The sequence below is a fragment of the Mastomys coucha genome, chromosome X (assembly GCF_008632895.1).
Source record: "Mastomys coucha isolate ucsf_1 chromosome X, UCSF_Mcou_1, whole genome shotgun sequence".
Taxonomy (NCBI): Eukaryota; Metazoa; Chordata; class Mammalia; order Rodentia; family Muridae; genus Mastomys; species Mastomys coucha.
This window is the reverse complement of record NC_045030.1, coordinates 154,615,314-154,634,238: the sequence shown is the minus strand read 5'-3', so window position 1 is coordinate 154,634,238 and position 18,925 is coordinate 154,615,314. Positions and strand designations below refer to the sequence as shown.

General features: G+C 39.3%; 1 long non-coding RNA gene and 1 pseudogene across 1 annotated transcript; one reads left to right on the top strand and one right to left on the bottom strand.

Annotated features, from left to right (window-relative positions):
* The first annotated feature begins 251 nt into the window (after positions 1 to 251).
* On the top strand, positions 252 to 10,816 carry LOC116090272. The gene is made up of 3 exons (XR_004118628.1): positions 252 to 353; positions 5,542 to 5,730; positions 10,804 to 10,816. It is a non-coding gene; the product is annotated as an uncharacterized LOC116090272 (long non-coding RNA).
* Positions 10,817 to 16,025: 5,209 nt separating this feature from the next.
* LOC116095271 lies at positions 16,026 to 16,936 on the bottom strand (annotated as a pseudogene).
* Positions 16,937 to 18,925: the final 1,989 nt, after the last annotated feature.

Sequence of the window (18,925 nt, the reverse complement as noted above, 5' to 3'; positions counted from 1 at the left end):
TAAGTATGCGGTTCAAACTTCCCATTCTCTTTATTAGTTTTTTGTTACCTTTGGGTCATAGTTGGGTAATGAAGCCAAATTATTATTACCCAAAATATTTCATTTTATTATTATCAACATTCTTATATTTCAATAACCTTTGAACGCAACAAATGCTTTGAAAGTAATTGCCTTTATGGCTACAAAAACACATTTATGGTTTTTAATTTAAAGGAGTTCCGTGCTTTGTAAAGTTCATTTTGCATTAGTGTGCATCTTATTTGTTTTTCTAGGTATTGGAAGAAATCTCATGTTACCCTGAGAATAATGATGCGAAGGAACTAAAGCGTATTTTAACACAACCTCATTTCATGGTAAGTAACACATCACTAGACATAAAACATTGTTTCATGAGGTGTTTTAATAACCTTCCTGAAATGTTGCTAGTGTCATCAAATGGATGTTTATCCTTGTACAGTCATCTCATCTGCTGGTGTGCATTTTGGAGAATATGTCATTAGGCAATTTGTCATTGTAAGCACATCATAGAGTGTCCTTACAAGAGCCTAGGTGATAGAGGCTACTAGTTACACCAGGCTGCACAGTGTGTATGGTATAGTTCTGGGAGGTGCTTAGATCCACATGCAGAACCATATGAAATTTAACAAGCACTAGAGAAGTGATAAAATCAAGAGACATAGTAACAAGTTTGTAAAGCTGGTGTCAGGATAGCACAACGTATATTTTTACAGGAAATGTGTTGTTTCTTTATTTTCATTTTGCTTTTAGTTTTGGTTTTATTTTTGATGTAGGATCTCACTAGGTAGCCCAGACTAGCTTCAAATTCAGGATCCTGCCTTGAACTCCTAACTACTAAGATTATAAGCATGTGCTACCATGATAAACTTTTCCTAAGTAGAAGGGGAAGACTGTAAAATAATGATTTAAATGCTAGACATATGGCTCAGAGGTTAAGAGCAGTGACTGCTCTTCCAGAGGTCTTGAGTTCAATTCCCAGCCACCACATGGTGGCTCACAACCATCTGTAATAGAATCTTACGCCCTCCTCTGTTGTGTCTGAAGACAGCTACAGTGTACTCATATAAATAAAATAAATAAATCTTTTAAAAAATAATGATTTAAAAAAGTAGTAAATACCTAAGCCAATAACATCACAGTTCTCAAGTCGGATGGGCCACAGATAGCTGCATGTGGTATGCTTTCATCGGAACTAACTGCAGTAGTTTCTTTGCACCAGTATCACCACAACTATGTAACTAGGCATTGTGCCATGAAGTCACTAGTCCCCAGGAATATTTTGCTTGCAATATAATCTTGTTTATGTAGTGTCTCATTGGCTCAAATGTCATTTTGTAGTTCATGACCATAATATCAGACCAAGATTATAATCCTAGATAATAACAAATAGTTTTATTTTATTATTGTGGTTGACCTTATATCACAGTTGTAAAAGTGTCACTTGTGAAGTGCTCATCAAAGACTATGTAGACCTCACACAATGATCTGCTTCACTGTGTTCTCACATCACTCACTGAAACTCTATGCTACCTAAACCACAAAGAGCTGAAATTGAGGGAAACTTTTTAAATGAAAAACTGTCTTCAGTTTTACATTATACTTATTTAGGGGGCACATGTGCCATGCATGGAGATCAGAGAACAAGCTGAAGGAGTCTTCCTTCCACCATGTGGCTTCAGGAATTAAACTCAAAGTTTCTTTGTTTTTAGACAATGAAGAACTCCCATACTTTTTTTGTTGATTTCTATGAAAATGGGAATAGCACTTATATTTAGCCAATTATTAGAAACTCAAAAAAGCTAAGAAATATTTTTGTAGAAAAGAAGTTCACAGCTATCTACTTATCTGCACTTCACAAGTAGAATTACAGGGCTGACAGGACAGCTCTGTGGTGGAAAGTGCCTGCTGCTCTTCCAAAGGACCCAAGGTCAGTTTTCGACACCCACATCAGGTGGCTCATAACTGCTATAACTCCAGCTCCAAGGGAGCCAACATCTTCTAGCCTCCCAGGTCGTATACACACAGTTGTATAAACACAGATACATAAATAAAAATAGGACAGATTTTTAAAAAAAAAGCACAATTATAGGTGAAAATCCTTGATGAATGTAATACGGAATGTATGCAAAGAGTTAAAAATCCAGCTAACTTCCCTCTGAGTGAAAATGTGACTTTAAAACCTTGCTGTTCTTATTACAACTATTTATTTTAAATTTTAGTTTTAAAATCATAGCTACAATGAAGCATATATCATATTGATGCCTGTGAGGTTTTAAGTACATGCTATTTCATTGTACATGCAATGCTTCTAAAACTTTACCATTGTCCTTCTAGGTCATTATCTATCATTTTCTATTTCCCTTCCCCAATTTTTCTAAGTTATAATGGCCAAACTCAAGCACATCTCTGGGACTGTTTAACTCTGTTCTATCTGATCGTAGTAAATTAGAAATATACTTCAGTCTGAGCAAGCACACTTTTACAGATGAAATGTGTCAATGCAGAGCTCAGTTTGAATCCCACCTTTGCTGTTAAAACTGTTCCTAGGGCTGGAGAGATGGCTCAGGGGTTAAAAGCACTGACTGCTTTTCCAAAGGTCCTGAGTTCAAATCCCAGCAACCACATGGTGGCTCACAACCATCTGTAATGAGATCTGACGCCCTCTTCTGGTGTGTCTAAAGACAGCTACTGTGTACTTATAATAATAAATTTTAAAAAACTATTCCTAATTACTCTTATATCACACTAACCTCTATTTTCCACTTTCTATTCCTGTGTGTGCATTCTAATACACACTGACCTGCTGAAGCAGGTCCTTTCCCTGGAGAATGGGTCTGGACAATTCTCCCATTCCTGCCCTAGTCTCGGCTTAGCTTTTTGAGCTTGGGATCTCATTTAATCATTTTATCCTCTGTATACAAGAGCAAGAAAATAAAAAGACTCTGGGTCCTATCAATATCCTCAAATTTGAGCAGTTACAACTAACAGGAGCTAATTACCCTTGATACTATTTTGTTCACCAATATTACATATATGAGGGGCCATGTTTCTCCAGATTATAATTCATTCCTCTTCAGATATCACATCTTCTATGGGATAAATGTGGTTACAGCTCTTAATTCAGGTGGGCCTGAGGTTAAATTCCATGCTTGCTGCTGTGAAATAGCTTTGTGAACTCCAACCAAACTCTTTTAGTTGGAATAAGAACTAAATGGATTTGTCTACTGGTTTCTGCCTGACATGCTTAATGCATCATCAATGTTAGCTAATGAGGATTATTACTTACCCCACAGTGTGTCATCTGCCTGTGAACAGAGCTTATATTGTAAGCTCTAGTAAAACGCTGAGCATATTTGTCCCACTTGCAAGTAGGTTCATCTTACTACTCACTGCTCTGTGCAGTGTGTTCTCCACATTTTTGAACGAATTGCTTTATAACCTGAGCTACTTCAGAGAATTATATAGGAACATTTCAAACTAAGAAATCTTTTAGACTTGATAAAGACTACATAAATAAATAAGCATATCCTCAAATAAGACATTTTTTAACAGGGTAAATTTTTTTCCAGGAAAAAAAAATTATTAAAGCTCATACAGACCAGTGCCTCACGGCTTACCTACCTTCTAAGCATTGATTTATTTTGCATTTCTAAACTTAGAGAGAACTGTGTGTGTGTGTGTGTGTGTGTCCCTATCAATAAACATTTTCAGAAATAATTCCTCAAATTCCTTGAAAACATAGCTCAGTACTTAAAAGACATCTTTATTCATATATCAAATATCTAAATGCCTACTATGTTCCAAGTATTCTATGCTGGCCACTAAGGATCTAGTCATGAATAAGAAAAAAACAGTCTCAGCCCTCAAGGAATTTCCCATTTCAGTGAGGCTGCAGGACAGGAGTTTCTGATTAGAAACAGACTGAACACATCAGATAACATGATAATTTCATATATTGACAATAACTATGAATAAGAGATTATTGTATAGAAGCAGTAGTACAAGTGTGAACTATTTTATATCCTTGGGGAAAGCCCTCTGAAGAGTTAGCTAAGACTTGTTCTCAAGAGAACAAGAGCTGGGCCACTGAACATCCAAGCAGGAGGAAGAGGCAGAAGGAAGTTGTGTAAATTCAGGGAACAGAGCTAAAGTCCATTAAAGATTGGATTTAGGAAAAGGGAAGAAAGAGGTACAGAAATGCTTACAGAGCTTGGCAGAGGCCAGACCAAGGAGGCTCTTCCAGACCATGGTAAAGACTTTAGAGTTTTCTCCTGGTTAAAGTAGTGATTGTACTTAGTGATTGATTGTGATCAAGAAAATATGATCTGAGTCACTCTTTCAAGGTTGCTCCTGGGCATAGTTACACATTCCTGTAATCCTAGCACTTGATAGGCTGAGATAGGAGTTCCATAAGTCTGAGTATAACCTGAGGTTATAGTAAGTATCAAGCCAGCCAGTGCTACAGAGCAAAGCACTGTCTCAAAAGTGAGGGGGTGGAAGATGCTGGAGCTCACATTCTGTAAATGGACTGTAGGAAAAAGACCAATTAGAAGACACTGAAAGAAATTATGGAGGCTTAGAGAAAAATGGGCATGGTTGCAGGTGGGTAGGTTGGGATTGGAGATGGTAGGGAGCAACAGGACTTGCTCATGATTGGGATGTAAAGTTGTGTGACTAGCCTTAGAAGTAGAAATTGCCCTGTGAGGTAGAGACTTGTTTAAAGTCATCCACCTAAATAAATAAGGCTTCCCTAAGACTCAAGCCAAATCTGGCTGGCTCATAAAAAGCAGACTATTCATAACACAAACCCTATATTAAGCTTATTGATAATTCTTGAACAAGCATACATGTGGATACTGTCTCTTGAAAGAAATAAAATTCTAAAATATATATTAAATAGGCTTTTAAGTACTAAAGTTTTCTGCCTTACCCATATGTTTGCTTATTTATTTGTTTTTCTTACGCATATTTTTAATTATGATTTTAAAACCGTGGGCTTTGCTTATACTTTTCCCTTATTTTCATTACCCAATCTACTAGTAGGCAATACTAATTTAATCTTTTTATTCATATACAGAAGATACTTATTCAGTACAGTAATTATTATATAATATCTTTTAAATTTTATATCAGTTTAAAACCCGAGTGCAAATTTGTTGGTTCTTTTTATAATTGGTTCTTTCTACTAAATTATTTAAAATTTCAGTATATCAGCCTTGATTTGAACATGTGTGTTAAATAGAGTTTTGTAGCCTAACACCAGGTGATACCTCTAACTGGAATTGACAAGCCCATCCATTCATTGATTTGCTCTGTCATTTGTTCATTCTATTTTTAAAAAGCAATCCATCTATCATGATAATCTGACACAAAGAAGTTGAGATCTGATAGTTTAGAGGTTTGCTTCATTTGTGGTCTCTTTAGATAAAAAATACTTTTGAGAAGTGGTTCTACATGTGTTTATGTAACAGATTTCTGCTAGAATGGTACCATAATATTTTCCTTCTTTCATAAAAATGCCAGGCCTTACTTCAGACTCACGACGTAGTGGCACATGAAGTTTACAGTGATGAAGCATTAAGGGTCACACCTCCCCCGACTTCCCCGTATTTAAACGGTGATTCTCCAGAAAGTGCAAATGGAGACATGGATATGGAGAATGTGACCAGAGTTCGGCTAGTACAGTTCCAAAAGAACACAGATGAGCCAATGGTAAGTAGGAAGAGCTTCAAACTTCACCCTGTGCAGACTGCTACTCAAGGAGGGAAGGAGGGAGGATGGAGGAACATGGATGGTCCTAAAGAAGTCAGTTTCCAGATTGTCATCAGCTCTCCTACCCTTTTTGCCAAGAAGTATTCTGCCTGAAAACAGGTCTTAGACATGCTGGCCATCACACCTTGAAAATTGAAAAGTAACAATTACTTTTCAACTTTCCAAGAACAGGGTCATTACTCTGGAATGTAAAAAACATCTCTCATATAGTAAAGAAAGAAGAAATTTGTAAAATAGATAAATAAATAAATAAGTAAAACAGAAATTTTAATACTTTGCATATCTTTTGCTTTCACTAATAATTTAAAGAAAAGTAATTCAGGAAATGTTCAGAGACCTGAATAATGTTGCTGAAATAAGATTCCTTCCATTCACATTGAACTGTTTGTCCATTTTCCCATGCTGGAGAACTGATACTGTGTCTGCACTCATTCTCGGGAGCATCATAGATTGAGATGATCAAGGAAGGGCTCTGGAGTAGTCACTGAGCAGACGAAAAGGATGGGGAACTAACGTGATATGTTTTGAAAAAGACTGCAGAAACCTGGGAGTAAAATGGCTCTTTTATAGTTTCCAAATGAAAAGAAGGCACTGCAGCTGGCTGGCAGACAGCATGGCAAGTGGTGAGGCTAGGACTATACAAGAACTGAAAGGCATGTTAGAACATCTGGTCTTTGTCCTCAAAGCAGCAGAAAGCTATTGAATCATTTTAAGCATGGAGCTGGATTGGGTTTTCATTTTAGAACTAGCACTCTAGAAACTATTATAGAGTTTAAGGAGACTAGATACCAAAGCAGACCCTACCATGGTATAGGGAAGAGATCATGGTACTCAGTACTGGTAGAATGTACATCAAGATAGAAAGAATGAAAGAGCCAGGTTTGGTGACCATGCCTCTAACCCAAGCACTAGGGAGACTGGAGAATCAATTCAAGTTCATCCTCACTTACGGAACAAATTCAAGGCCAACCTGGGCTAGTTGATATCCTGTCTCAGAAGAGGAAGGAATGAATGAAAGAAAATCAGTAAGGCAAATAGTAGGTTGCAATGAGAGACACAAGACTCAAGGATAACCCTCAAACTTCAAGCTCATACAATTGAATGCACAATGAGATAGTGACATTGAGATGGAACATTGGGCAAATTTCAAGTTGAGAAATGGGAGCACACTTCTAGGGAGGAAAACATTCAAATATATGCACTTATTTCCTTTCCTCAGAGTTCTTAAGAGAAGCAAAATACCTACTTAAGAAAAGTTTGACCAGTTGCCTTCCAGATAAGGAAGAAATACAGAGGAACAGGTCTATGACCACAATTTCCAGAGAGCCCTCAGATCTAGACACTGCTGTTTGTATTCTTGTTCACTGTTCTTAGTAAGTTGCCTTGCCATTATCTGGCAGCACACAGGGGGCATGCAAATTGGGTACCCATTCTGGTACTCTCAGGGCTTAGTAACCCTTGGTCTTAAGAGCATGGGTAGCAGCAGCTTTGGAGGATTTGTGCACATCCTTTCATATTCATGGACCTCAGGTTATTCATCTCTAGAAGCACACTGACTAAAATAAATGACCCTAAAGTCCCTCCAAACTGTAGAAGTCAAAAATCTCATTCATTCATTTTGTACTTTGCTTGACTCTGTAAGCAAATGTTGAAAGTACATATGGTACATGACTGCATTAGATACCTGTGATATAGGGGCAGATAAGACATGGCCCATTCCTGGAGCTCACTTTCCACAGTGTGGTCCACATTAAGGAGGTAAATTTACAGCTTAGTACAGTTTGACAAGCCCAGTTACAACAAAGGTAGAAAGAAAAGGAAGCTATTCTGGAAAGGCAAGCGAGGTAATGTTCAACCAAGCAAAGCAGACAGAAAGGTGTAAAGGACCACAAGGAGGTCTCAAAATATCCTGTGATCATATAATCTGAAAGCCAATAACAGTTGCTTGTCTTTTGGATGAGGGCTGACTACACAGATTGAGGAAAAATGCACACATCTATCTCTGAGTTAGTTTTCTCAGAAAGCATAAAATGACCTTGAATCACTCCTTAAAGTCTCCTTTAAAGGGTGTTCTCAACCATGTGATCTTGGCGATGGCATATATTAACAGTAACAGTTATACTATTATAATTACTGTGGCTGTTTGCCTGTTAACTTGTCTTCTGCATAGCTCTGTATTATTCTGCAGATTATATTGACATGGCCTCTTCTTCCTGGAGAGTCTCTATAATGTATAAATTCCCTAAGGTTGCTACAGTTCCTTTAGACCCTGTATTTTCCCAGTTTATAACACTGTACTCAGAACTATTTCTCTATTGATTGGGCCTCCAATAGTTAGAAGTGACAAAGACCATACTTCATCTAGCTTACACAATAGGAGAAAAGCACCACCACCCGATTCCTCAAGCTTTGATAGGTTCAGGAGTATATATCCATCCCATGCTGAGCTGGTGCATTCCCTGAAGAAAGAACAAGAGTCACTTCTCTGCAAAGAGAGTTTTGGGAAGATACAATAAAAAAATGTTGACTATAATTGATTTGAAGTAAATTTCCCTGGCAGAGAAGATGTGTCTGCCTCCTTTACCACTGTGCCTAAAAGAGTGTCAGCCACATAGTAGGTTCCCATTCATGTTAGTTAATATAGAAATCTGTTAGCTTTAAGGGTGGACTCCTGTTGTACTGTCATTTGAAACTCAGTTTGACGTATGCATTCAAAATGGCATTTTTCCAAAATACTTCTCTAAGTGACCATACAGGCTGATTGAATATACAAATTGGAAATGAAACTTGACAAACAATGTTATACAAACATTATAATTGAATGCTAGGCAAAGTCATTTTTGGTAAATTGTACTTTTCACAGTGCTTGCCTAGTCCTTCAGAGAGCTTCAAGATAGGAAGTACCATGCAAAGGTAAAGCTAGAATGTAAATTCTCAGATAATTCCATGAAGCTTTCTGATAGAATGTTATTCTCCAGAGAGGCAAAATAGAATGCCTACTACCAACCTCTTCAAATTCAAGACCACTTCCTCTAAAGTGACCTTGTTAAAAGATACATGATTTTAGACTCCGTTCCTGTCCCCATAAATATAAATCTAAAGAGTGTGCTTAAGAGTCAGCATTATTTAACAGATCCCTATGTGATTCTTAGGGTTAACCAGATCTACTGCAAAAATATATTTATGAAAGGTTGTCTTAATAGCAGATAATTGAAAAATAAAATATAAAATGGCTTTAAATATAACTATGAAACTTGGGCTTCTGGCCCTCTCATCTGAAACAGATGAAATTATAACAAATATTAAATTACATGTGAGAAAGGTTGGACATCAAACAACAAAGGACAAAGATCTCTGAGAAAGAAGATGCAGAGAGAGTAATGCTTATAATTATCCCACCTTACTACCTTTAGAAAGTTTCCAAGCCAGTGCGTGGGGATGAGGTTCTGAAGCAAAGCAGGCAAAGTCCCTGGATTAAGGGACCAGAGCTAAGAATCTAGGGAGACAACAAAAGTGTCTTTCAGAATTGGGCCAAATATAAATATCTGTAGATATACCAAAGCTATAAAAGACTATAACTTTTGTAAATCTCTTTCAAAGATACTTTGCATTGAGATGTATAGCATATGTAAAATGGATTACACAGGTAGCATAAAAGTCAAGTAGAAAGAAATGGTTCTGTTCTATTAGAAATTTCTTGCCCTGTGAAGGTTCTGTGCCCCAGTGTAGGGGAATGCCAGGGCCAATAAGTGGGAGAGGGTGGGGTGGCAGGCATGGGGAGTGGGGAGGCAACAGGGGTTTGTTTTTGTTGTTTTTGTTTGTTTCTTTGTTTTTTGGAGGGGAAACTGGGAAAGGAGAAATTTATATGTAAATAAAGAAAATATCTAATTAAAAAAAAGAACATTTGCAGCACATAGAAAAAAAAGAAATTTCTCTAAATGAAGTAGTACAGTATCACTCAAAGGCAAGTTGATAGGTTTAATATATATGCTATAATAAAACCAAATACAGTCACTAAAGCAGCAACTTGCAGCTAATTAGAGTTAGGAGATACTGAAGATATAGCCAGTGAGTAAGAGGGCTTGCTGAGTTGGGATCCCCAGCACCCATATAAAAAGTCAGATGTGCTTGTAACTGCAGCACTGGAGATGGGCAGATACACAAATACATGAAATGTCTCAGACCTTAAAAAAAACAAAAAACAAAAACAAAAACAAAAAAAAAACAATGTTACAAGAATGTGGGGATTAAGACAGGAATGTTGCTTTATTTATAGCTACCAAAACTGTAAGCAGTGAAGTAGAAAGGTGCATGAGCAACTTGGTGTGTCTAAATGCAATACAAAGACAAAGAATAAGCTATAGATAATAGAACAACATAGTAAATCCCAAAATGATTATGAAAATGAAAGAAAACAACTCAAATGAATATGGTTTCATTTATCGATAATACAAGCTTCTCTATAGTCAAAAAGGACCCATCCATGGTTGTTTGGACATGAGTGGAGAGCGCAGAGCAATGGGAGTAGACTGCCAACAAATAAAAGGGAATGTTTGGGGATAAGAGGCACAGCCACAATCTGATTGTAGTGACAAATTCACACATGCATACATATGTTCAACTTGCCAAATTTTACAGTGTGGGTTATGAAATAAAACTTTTATTTTGTGGGAGAAATATAAGGCATATACTAATATAAAGTATATACCCTTGGTAAGAGGAAAAAACCTTTCTAAAAATAATTAGCAATATAAAAACACAAAGTAAAGTGAAAAATAATCATAATTAAAATATTAAAAAGTACTACATAAAATATATTCTTGCTACTTAGCAATCAAAATACCAACAAGTAGCATTTCTGTCATGGAACAATTTTGTATATAAAGTCTTTGTTTTCCATATGTTCTCGAATGATTTTATCTCTTCTAATTAAAATTACTTACAGTAAAATCACAAATATAAAATAGTGCTTTCATTTAATTGTATCCTTACCAACTTTGTTTTCTTTAACAGGGAATCACTTTGATTCCCTCTTGCCATCCAGTTCCCTTTATTCTTCTAGGCCCCTACTTCTCTTCCAGAAAACCTGTTTTATGTAGCTGCAGGCAGCTACAACAAGGAAAATTCCATTCTATCCAGGCTGCATTGTCCAAGAGTGACACACACCCTTGACCCCTGCTGGAGAATGGTGGGGTTTGAGTTTTGCAATTGACCACTGGATGGAAAAGTAACAAACCAGGAAGGAAAAGCAGAACTTGCTCTTGTTCCCTTTCCTGGGACTGATCAGAGCAGGCAGGGAAGCAAAAGTAACATACACCATGGGTGTATGTTTCCCCCTCCCTCCCTGTATCCAGTTTAAATGGCAGGGAGCCTGAAGAGAGGCCTGGGCCCTTCATCCCTCCACCCAGAGACCAACCTGAAGAATAGACATGAATTGAGGGATGAAACAAGTGATATCTCTCTCTCTCTCTCTCTCTCTCTCTTTCTCTCTCTCTCTCTGAAAGTAAGATAGACAGAAGGTTTGTTGTTGTGTGTTGACAGAAACACACACAGAGACAGATACACACAGTAAAAACAACAATAGTGTATTAGGGTTTCTATTGCTGGAATGAAACACCATGACCAAAAAGCATGTTGGGAAGGAGAGGGTTTATTTTATTTTTTTAAAAAATTTCAGGTTATATTCTTATTTTTAAATTTATTTATTAACTTTCCAGCTCAATATCAGATCCTGTCTACTCCCAGTACCCTCTCACAAGATCCTCTCCCTTTCCTTCTCCTTCTCCTCTGAGGAGGAGCCCCCTCCAGGTTTAATACCAGCACCCCTATCAAGACAGTGTAGGACTAGTTGCATCCTTTCCTACTGAGGCCAGACAAGGTGGCCCAGATAGGCAAGCAACAGATTCAGGGACAGCTCCAGCTCCAGTTTTGGTGGGACCCACATGAAGACCAAGTTGCACTTTTGTTTCATATGTACAGGGGCCCTAGGTCTAACCCATGCTCTTTGGTTGATGGTTCAGTTTCTGGGAGTCCCAAAAGTTTCAGGTTAGTTGAATCTGTTGGTCTTCCTGTGGAGCCCCTGTCTTCTTCAGGTCCCTCAATCCTCCTCCTCCACAAGACTTCCTGAGCTCCATCTAATATTTGTCCATGTGCCTCTGTAGTCCACTGGCTACTGAGTAGAATCGCTCAGAAAACCTTTATGTTAGGCTCCTGTCTGCTAGCATAACAGAGTATCATTGATAGTGTCTTGCCCATGGGATGGGTCTCAAATTAAGTCAGTCATTGGCCATTCCCTCTGTCTCTGCTCTATCTTTGTACCTGCACATCTTGAAGGCAGTACACATTTTCGGGTCAAAGGTGGTGTGGGTGGGTTTCACAGAACTGAGGCATATACTTCAAAAGAAGTCTGTCTCCTGAGGTAGCCCAGTCGATCACATCTCCTAACTCAGAGGTGTTCCAGATTGATCTCTGCTGTAATCTATGGAGAGATCTGCATGCTTTCTTTATTCAGACATAAAGTTGCCCTAAGAAATATTTTGTTATTAGCTAAAACTGAAATTGAACATTATTTCCTGGCCTTCACAGTGTTTCAATAATCCTAATTGATTTTCTAGCTGTAGTTAGCTTGGAATTTCTACAAAAGAGCTGTCTTATCAGACAGGGTGTCTCCAAAGTTAGAGATAGCAGTTAAGCACTAATTATCAGAGCAGTCCCACACAAGGCAGAATCACTTTACTGACTAGAGAGAAGTTATAGGGCTTCTGTCACTAATTATCTATTTTACAGCCAAGGTTATTCTCAAGGACCTCCAGCTGCTTGCCGCAGACAGACCCTGAGAGTTTACCTTGGGGCTGCCAGAATAGCCCAAAAAGAAGGACACCACTGCTCCTCCCCCTTGTACCTGGCTGTCTGTTCTAACTGACCTTGATGTAGACATCTCCTGCCTACATGACTTCTGTAGTTTGCCCTGTTTTCTGTATACTATATAAGCCTGATTTCTACTTTGTACAAATTACATTCAGTTATAACACTCCCTTGTGCTGTATCTGTTTGTCATATGCCAAATTTTTTGCCCACCAGGCCAGAACTTTTATCACCCCGCAGAACAAGGGGTCCCTGAAGCAACCCAGTCCTTGGCACATATCTATTCAATATATTACTCGAAGTTCTAGCTAGAGCATTTAGACAACAAAAGGAGATCAAGGGGATACAAACTGGCAAAGAAGTCAAGGTATCACTATATCCAGATGATACGATAGTATACATAAGCAAGCCCAAAAATTTTACCAGAGAACTTCTACAGTGGATAAACAACTTCAGCAAAGGGTCTAGATACAAAATTAATTCAAAGAAATCAGTAGCCTTCCTGTATAAAGATGATAAATGGGCTGAGAAAGAAATTAAGGAAACAATACCCTTCACAAGTCATAAATAATATAAAATACATTGGTGTGACTCTAACCAAACAAACAAAATATCTGTAGGACAAGAACTTCAAGTCTCTGAAGAAAGAAATCAAAGAAATCCTAAGAAGATGGAAAGATCTCCCATATTCATGGATTGGTAGGAATAACATAATAAAAATGGCAAAATATCAAAATAAAAATCCTATCAAAAGCAATCTGCAGATTTAATGCAATCCCGACCAAAATTCCAACATGATTCTTCACAGACATGGAAAGAGCAATTCTCAACTTCATATGGAAAAACAAAAACCCCAGGATAGCAAAAACAATTCTCAATAATAAAAGAACCTCTGCTGGAATCACCATCCCTGACCTTAAGCTGTACTACAGAGCAATTGTGATAAAAACTGCATGGTATTTGTACAATGACAGGCAGGTAGATCAATGGAATAGAATTGAAGACCAAGAAATGAACCCACATAACTATGGTCACTTGACCTTTGACAAAGGAGCTAAAACCATCCAGTGGAAAAAGGACAGCATTTTCAACCAAATGGTGCTGGTTCAACTGGTGGTTAGCATGTAGAAGAATGAAGATCAATCCATATTAATCTCCTTGTACAAAAGTCAAGTCCAGGTGGATCAAGGACCTCCACATAAAACCAGATACACTGAAACTAATAGAAGAGAAAATGGGAAGAGCCTCGAACACATGGGCACAGGGGAAAATTTCCTGAACAGAATACCAATAGCTTATGCTCTAAGATCAAGAATTGACAAATGGGATCTCAAAATTGCAAGACTTCTGTAAGGGCCAGCTGAAAAGCCTCACTCTTATTGTGTTTTGTACTCTAAGGTTTTCACCCCTCCAGTTTTGCTTTAACCATTTTCATTTTCCCCACATAACATTTTTATTGATTTTCTGGGAGTTTCACATCATGCACCCTGATCATGATCACTTACTTGTCTTTCCATGTCCATCCTCCCTTGTAACCTCCCCCCAAAGGAAGTTAAAAAGAGGAAGAGAACCAAAATAACAAAACCCAAACAAGTCCACTTTGTATTATCTATATACTCACTGGAGCATGGTCAAATTCTTAGTGGTCAGCCCCTTAAATAAAACGGAATCCTTCCCCTCCCACACTTCTGCCAGACGCCATCAACTGTGGAGAACTACTATTTAGCATCTCTGTCATACTTTTTAAGAGTTTCTTTGGTGGCTTCCTGTCTGACAAGACAGTTGCATTTGGAGGGTGAGGTTTGTCATAGAAGTCTTCCATGTTTCTATTCATCTTTCACCTGTGCATCTGCAGTCATTGCTATCACAGCTAAAGTGGCCTCCTTGCTTTTCAGTCAGTTAAGGCAAAGATCATGGGCCTTCACGAGGTTTGTGTGAAGAGCACAGACCACAAACATGGTCTCCAGATGCAGTAGGAGCTCAGGCGCAGACAAGACCTTTAGATACTGTCTCTACCATTGCCATCAAATGGCATCAAGTGACAGCACAGGCCACTCTCATTAATATGGATCATCATCAGCAGAGCCTAAAGTTATCCACATGGTTTCAGACTACAGTGCAGACCAAGGACATTTGTATGGCCCTAGGTGATGATAACATGTGCCACAGACATTGTCACAGCCCTCATCAGGGTGTACCAAGATGGAGTGTCAGTGGTCACAATCCTGGTTGGCTCATCCAGCTGCTGGCTCTTTGGACACCTGCCCCAGCTTAACTATTTTTGTTAAATGTATGTATGAAACCATGAGCATATATAAGCTCTTGATTCTCAAAGCTTTTTGTCAGCTATTTTGTCTCAGCCATCACAGTAACACAAGTTAACGTGTATCCTCTTAGCAAGTGTTTTACTGTACAGTACAGTATTATTTACTATGATCATTATGGTTTGCTGTAGGTTTCTAGAGCTTCACAGTTCACAACCAAAACTATACCCTCAGCACAATGCACCCAGTTTATCCTTCCTCTGGTCCCTGACAACTGCTCTAATTTTTGGTGAGTTTGATTACTTTAGATTGCACACATCAGAAGTATCATATTTTATTCGATATTTTATTTACATGTCATATGATATCTCCTGTCCCAGTTTCCCTTCTGAAAAAAATAAAAATAAAATAAAAAACAAAAACAAAAACAAAAAAATCCTGTTCCCTCCCCTACTCACTAACCTACTATCTTGTGCTTCCTGGCCCTGGCATTCCCCTACACTGGGGCATAGAACCTTCACAGGGCCAAGGGCCCCTCCTCCCATTGATGACCAACTAGGTCATCCTCTGTTACATATGTAGTTGGAGCCATGAGTCCCCCCATGTGTACTCTTGGGTTGGAGTTTAGTCCCTGGGAGCTCTGAGGGTACTAGTTAGTTCACATTGTTGTCTGTCCTAAAGGGCTGCAAACCCTTCAGCTCCTTGGGTCCTTTCTCTAGCTCCTTCATTGGGGAGCCTGTACTCAGTCCAATGGATGGCTGTGAGCCTCTACTTCTGTATTAGTCAGGTACTGTCAGAGCCTCTCAGGAGACAGCTATATCAGCCAGCACGTGCTGGCATCCGCAATAGTGTCTAGATTTGATGATTGAATATAGGAAGGATTCCTAGGTAGAGCAGTCTCTGGATTATCCTTTCTTCAGTCTCTGCTCCATAGTTTGTCTCTGCAACTCCTACCATGGGTATTTTGTCTCCCCCCTCCCTTTTTTTGATGAAGAAGTTTGGAGTTCTTTTTTGCTATGAAAATTATTAAATGGGGAGTAGTCCTTTTCAGCTCCTCTAAAAGGCAAAGTGTTGGTTCCTCAATTCTCAGCCATTTCTTCAGCTCCTCTATGTACCCAAAAGAATTCCAGAGAAGCTGGAACTGTTCTGGATGGTGAGGACTGCCCCAGAACTGTTGTCCATGAAAACAGAGACATACTGTCCAGACTGTAGATGCAACAGCCCTGGAACCTGCACTATGAAGACCCTGCTGTTGCTCTTTAGACCTGGATACAACCTCAACGATGACACAAGGACTCAATACAGATGAGTACATGGACTATGTCCCTGGTAAGCAACCAGCCTCTGTTATGTAGTTCACTGTGGTCCCCGTACAGGCTGGCAGAAAACTGAAAGATGGCAGAGACTGGGGCTGTGAATCAGCCCAAGGACAGGCTCAGGCCAGATCCCTGCAGGAAGGCACCCTGGGTAGTAGGAGCCTGGAATCCTTGCAGTTCCACCAGAGTCTTCTTGTCCACTAGCACAGGACCTTTCAAGTGGTAGTGGATGGCTTCAACCACCAACTGGGTTCCTGGGGGTAACAATGTGTGTGGTAGCCTTGAGAATCAAAGTTCTGTGGCCTCTTTCAATATCTCCTGAAATTCCTGCACCAAGGCCTCTAGGGTAACTTCCACACCAGGGGAACCAGGTAGACCAGGAGGGCCAGGGGTTCCTGGGAGCCCTGGGAGACCTGAGAGGCCTCATGACTTCTTGTCCTGGCCACGACACCGTTTTCTAGAGGCCCTATCATCAGGCTGGCAGACAAAGTTTAACTATGACATGTGGGCATCTGAGAGCTCAGGTCCAGAGGTTTCTGGTGGCTTGATGGAGCCTGGGAATCCTTCAAGGTTGGATGTGTTAATATTGGGGGAATCCACAGGCACAAATAGCTGCCAAGGCTTCTTGAGTTCCTGCCGTGTTCTGACTCCTGCAGTCTGTAGCCAGAGGAGGGCTGCAACTGCCCAGCCCCAGGCCCACATAGCTCAGTCTCTGCAAGCATAGGCTTAGGGATAGGAGCCCTGGCCAGTGTTCTCATGGGGGCGGTGGCAGGCATTCAGAGCCCCTACACGGGGGTTGGGGGAGAGTGAGGCCCAAGGACAAGCCCAGAAGCCACTGGTGCATGTCTGCAGGAGGAGCCAGAACTCATCTTTGCTGACCTATCCTCCTGCTCAATGCCCTTGTCTGCAACCCTGCCACCAAAAGAGCTTGTTCCCCCCTTTTTAAGAAGGAACAAAGTATCCACACTTTGGTCTTTCTTCTTCTTGAGTATCTTGTGGTTTGTGGATTGTATTTTATGTATTCCGATCTTCCTATCCACTTATCAGAGAGTGCATACCATGTGTGTTCTTTTGTGATTGGGTTACCTCACTCAGGATGATATTCTCCAGATCTACCCATTTCCCTAAGGATTTCATAAATTCATTGTTTTTAATAGCTGAGTAGTACTTCATTGTATAGATGTACCACATTTTCTCTATCCATTCCTCTGTTGAGGGACATCTGGGTTGTTTCCAGTTTCTGGCTATTATAAATAAGGCTGCTATGAACATAGTGGAACATGTGTTCTTATTACATGTTGGAGCATCTTCTGGGTATATGGTCAGGAGTGGTATAGCTGGATCCACTGGTAGTACTATGTCCAATTTCCAGAGGAACCACCAAACTGATTTCCAGAGTGGTTGTACCAGCTTGCAATCCCACCTGCAATGAAGGAGTGTTCTTTTTCCACAACCTCTCCAGCATCTGCTGTCACCTGAGATTTTATCCTAGCCATTCTGACTGGTGTGAGGTAGGATCTCAGGGTTATTTTGATTTGCATTTCCCTGATGACTAAGGATGTTGAACATTTCTTTAGGTGCTTCTCAGCCATTCAGTATTGAGAATTCTTTGTTTAGCTCTGTACCCCAGTTTTTTGGTTTTTTTTTTTTTCAAGACAGGGTTTCTCTGTGTAGCACTGGCTGTCCTGGAGTCACTCTGTAGACCAGGCTGGCTTCGAACTCAGAAATCCACCTGCCTCTGCCTCCCAGGTGCTGGGATTAAAGGCATGCGCCACCAACGCCTGGCTGTCTGTACCCCATTTTTAATAGGGTTATTTGTTTCTCTGGAGTCTAACTTCTTGAGTTCTATATATTGGATATTAGCCCTCTATCAGATATAGGATTGGTAAAGATCTTTTCCCAATTTTTGGGGAATCATATTTGTATCATATTTGATGACATATTTCTTTCCCTTAGCATCATATCCTGAAAGTTCACTCAAATTGTCCTAAATAGGAGGGTTTGGGCTTTTGAGGGGAAACACATTTAAATCTTTTATGGCTTCTAAACCACAAGAATGGTTCTCACACATGGCACATGAGAATTCATTGAGGGCTTATCATAGCAGATTCCTTGGCTCCACTCTACTTTCTAATTCCACAAGTAGATGGGGCCTGACAATTTGTAGAAACAAGTTCCTACTTGAGGTATGTGCCTCTGGGAAGAGAACAGTGAAACATTTTACCTCTTAGAGAAAAAAAATATTCAATATCCTTAGCCATGAAAAATAAAAATGGTTGAGAGTTCATCTTTTTCCAGTCAGAATGGCCACCATGAAGAAAACAGTTCTGAAAAAGAGTTCAAGGAAGCCCTTATACAGTGCTTATGGGAATATAAATTTAAAAAGCCACTATGTAGATTAGTCTTTTTTTTCTTTGCTGAACATTACTAAAAGTAGTACTAGTATTTAGTCCAGCTATACCACTACTTGTTATATACCTCAAAAAATCTTAAGTCAGAATATCAGAGAGATAAATATATCCATGTTTCTTGGACACTACTAACACTAAGATACAAAATTACCTTAGACAGATAGGAAAGATTAGTGGACCAAGAAAATGTATCTATTCTATGCATAGCACAACCTTATTCAGCCACAAAGGAGAAGGAAATTTTATCATTTTCAAGAAAGGGGATAGAACTAGAGATCAT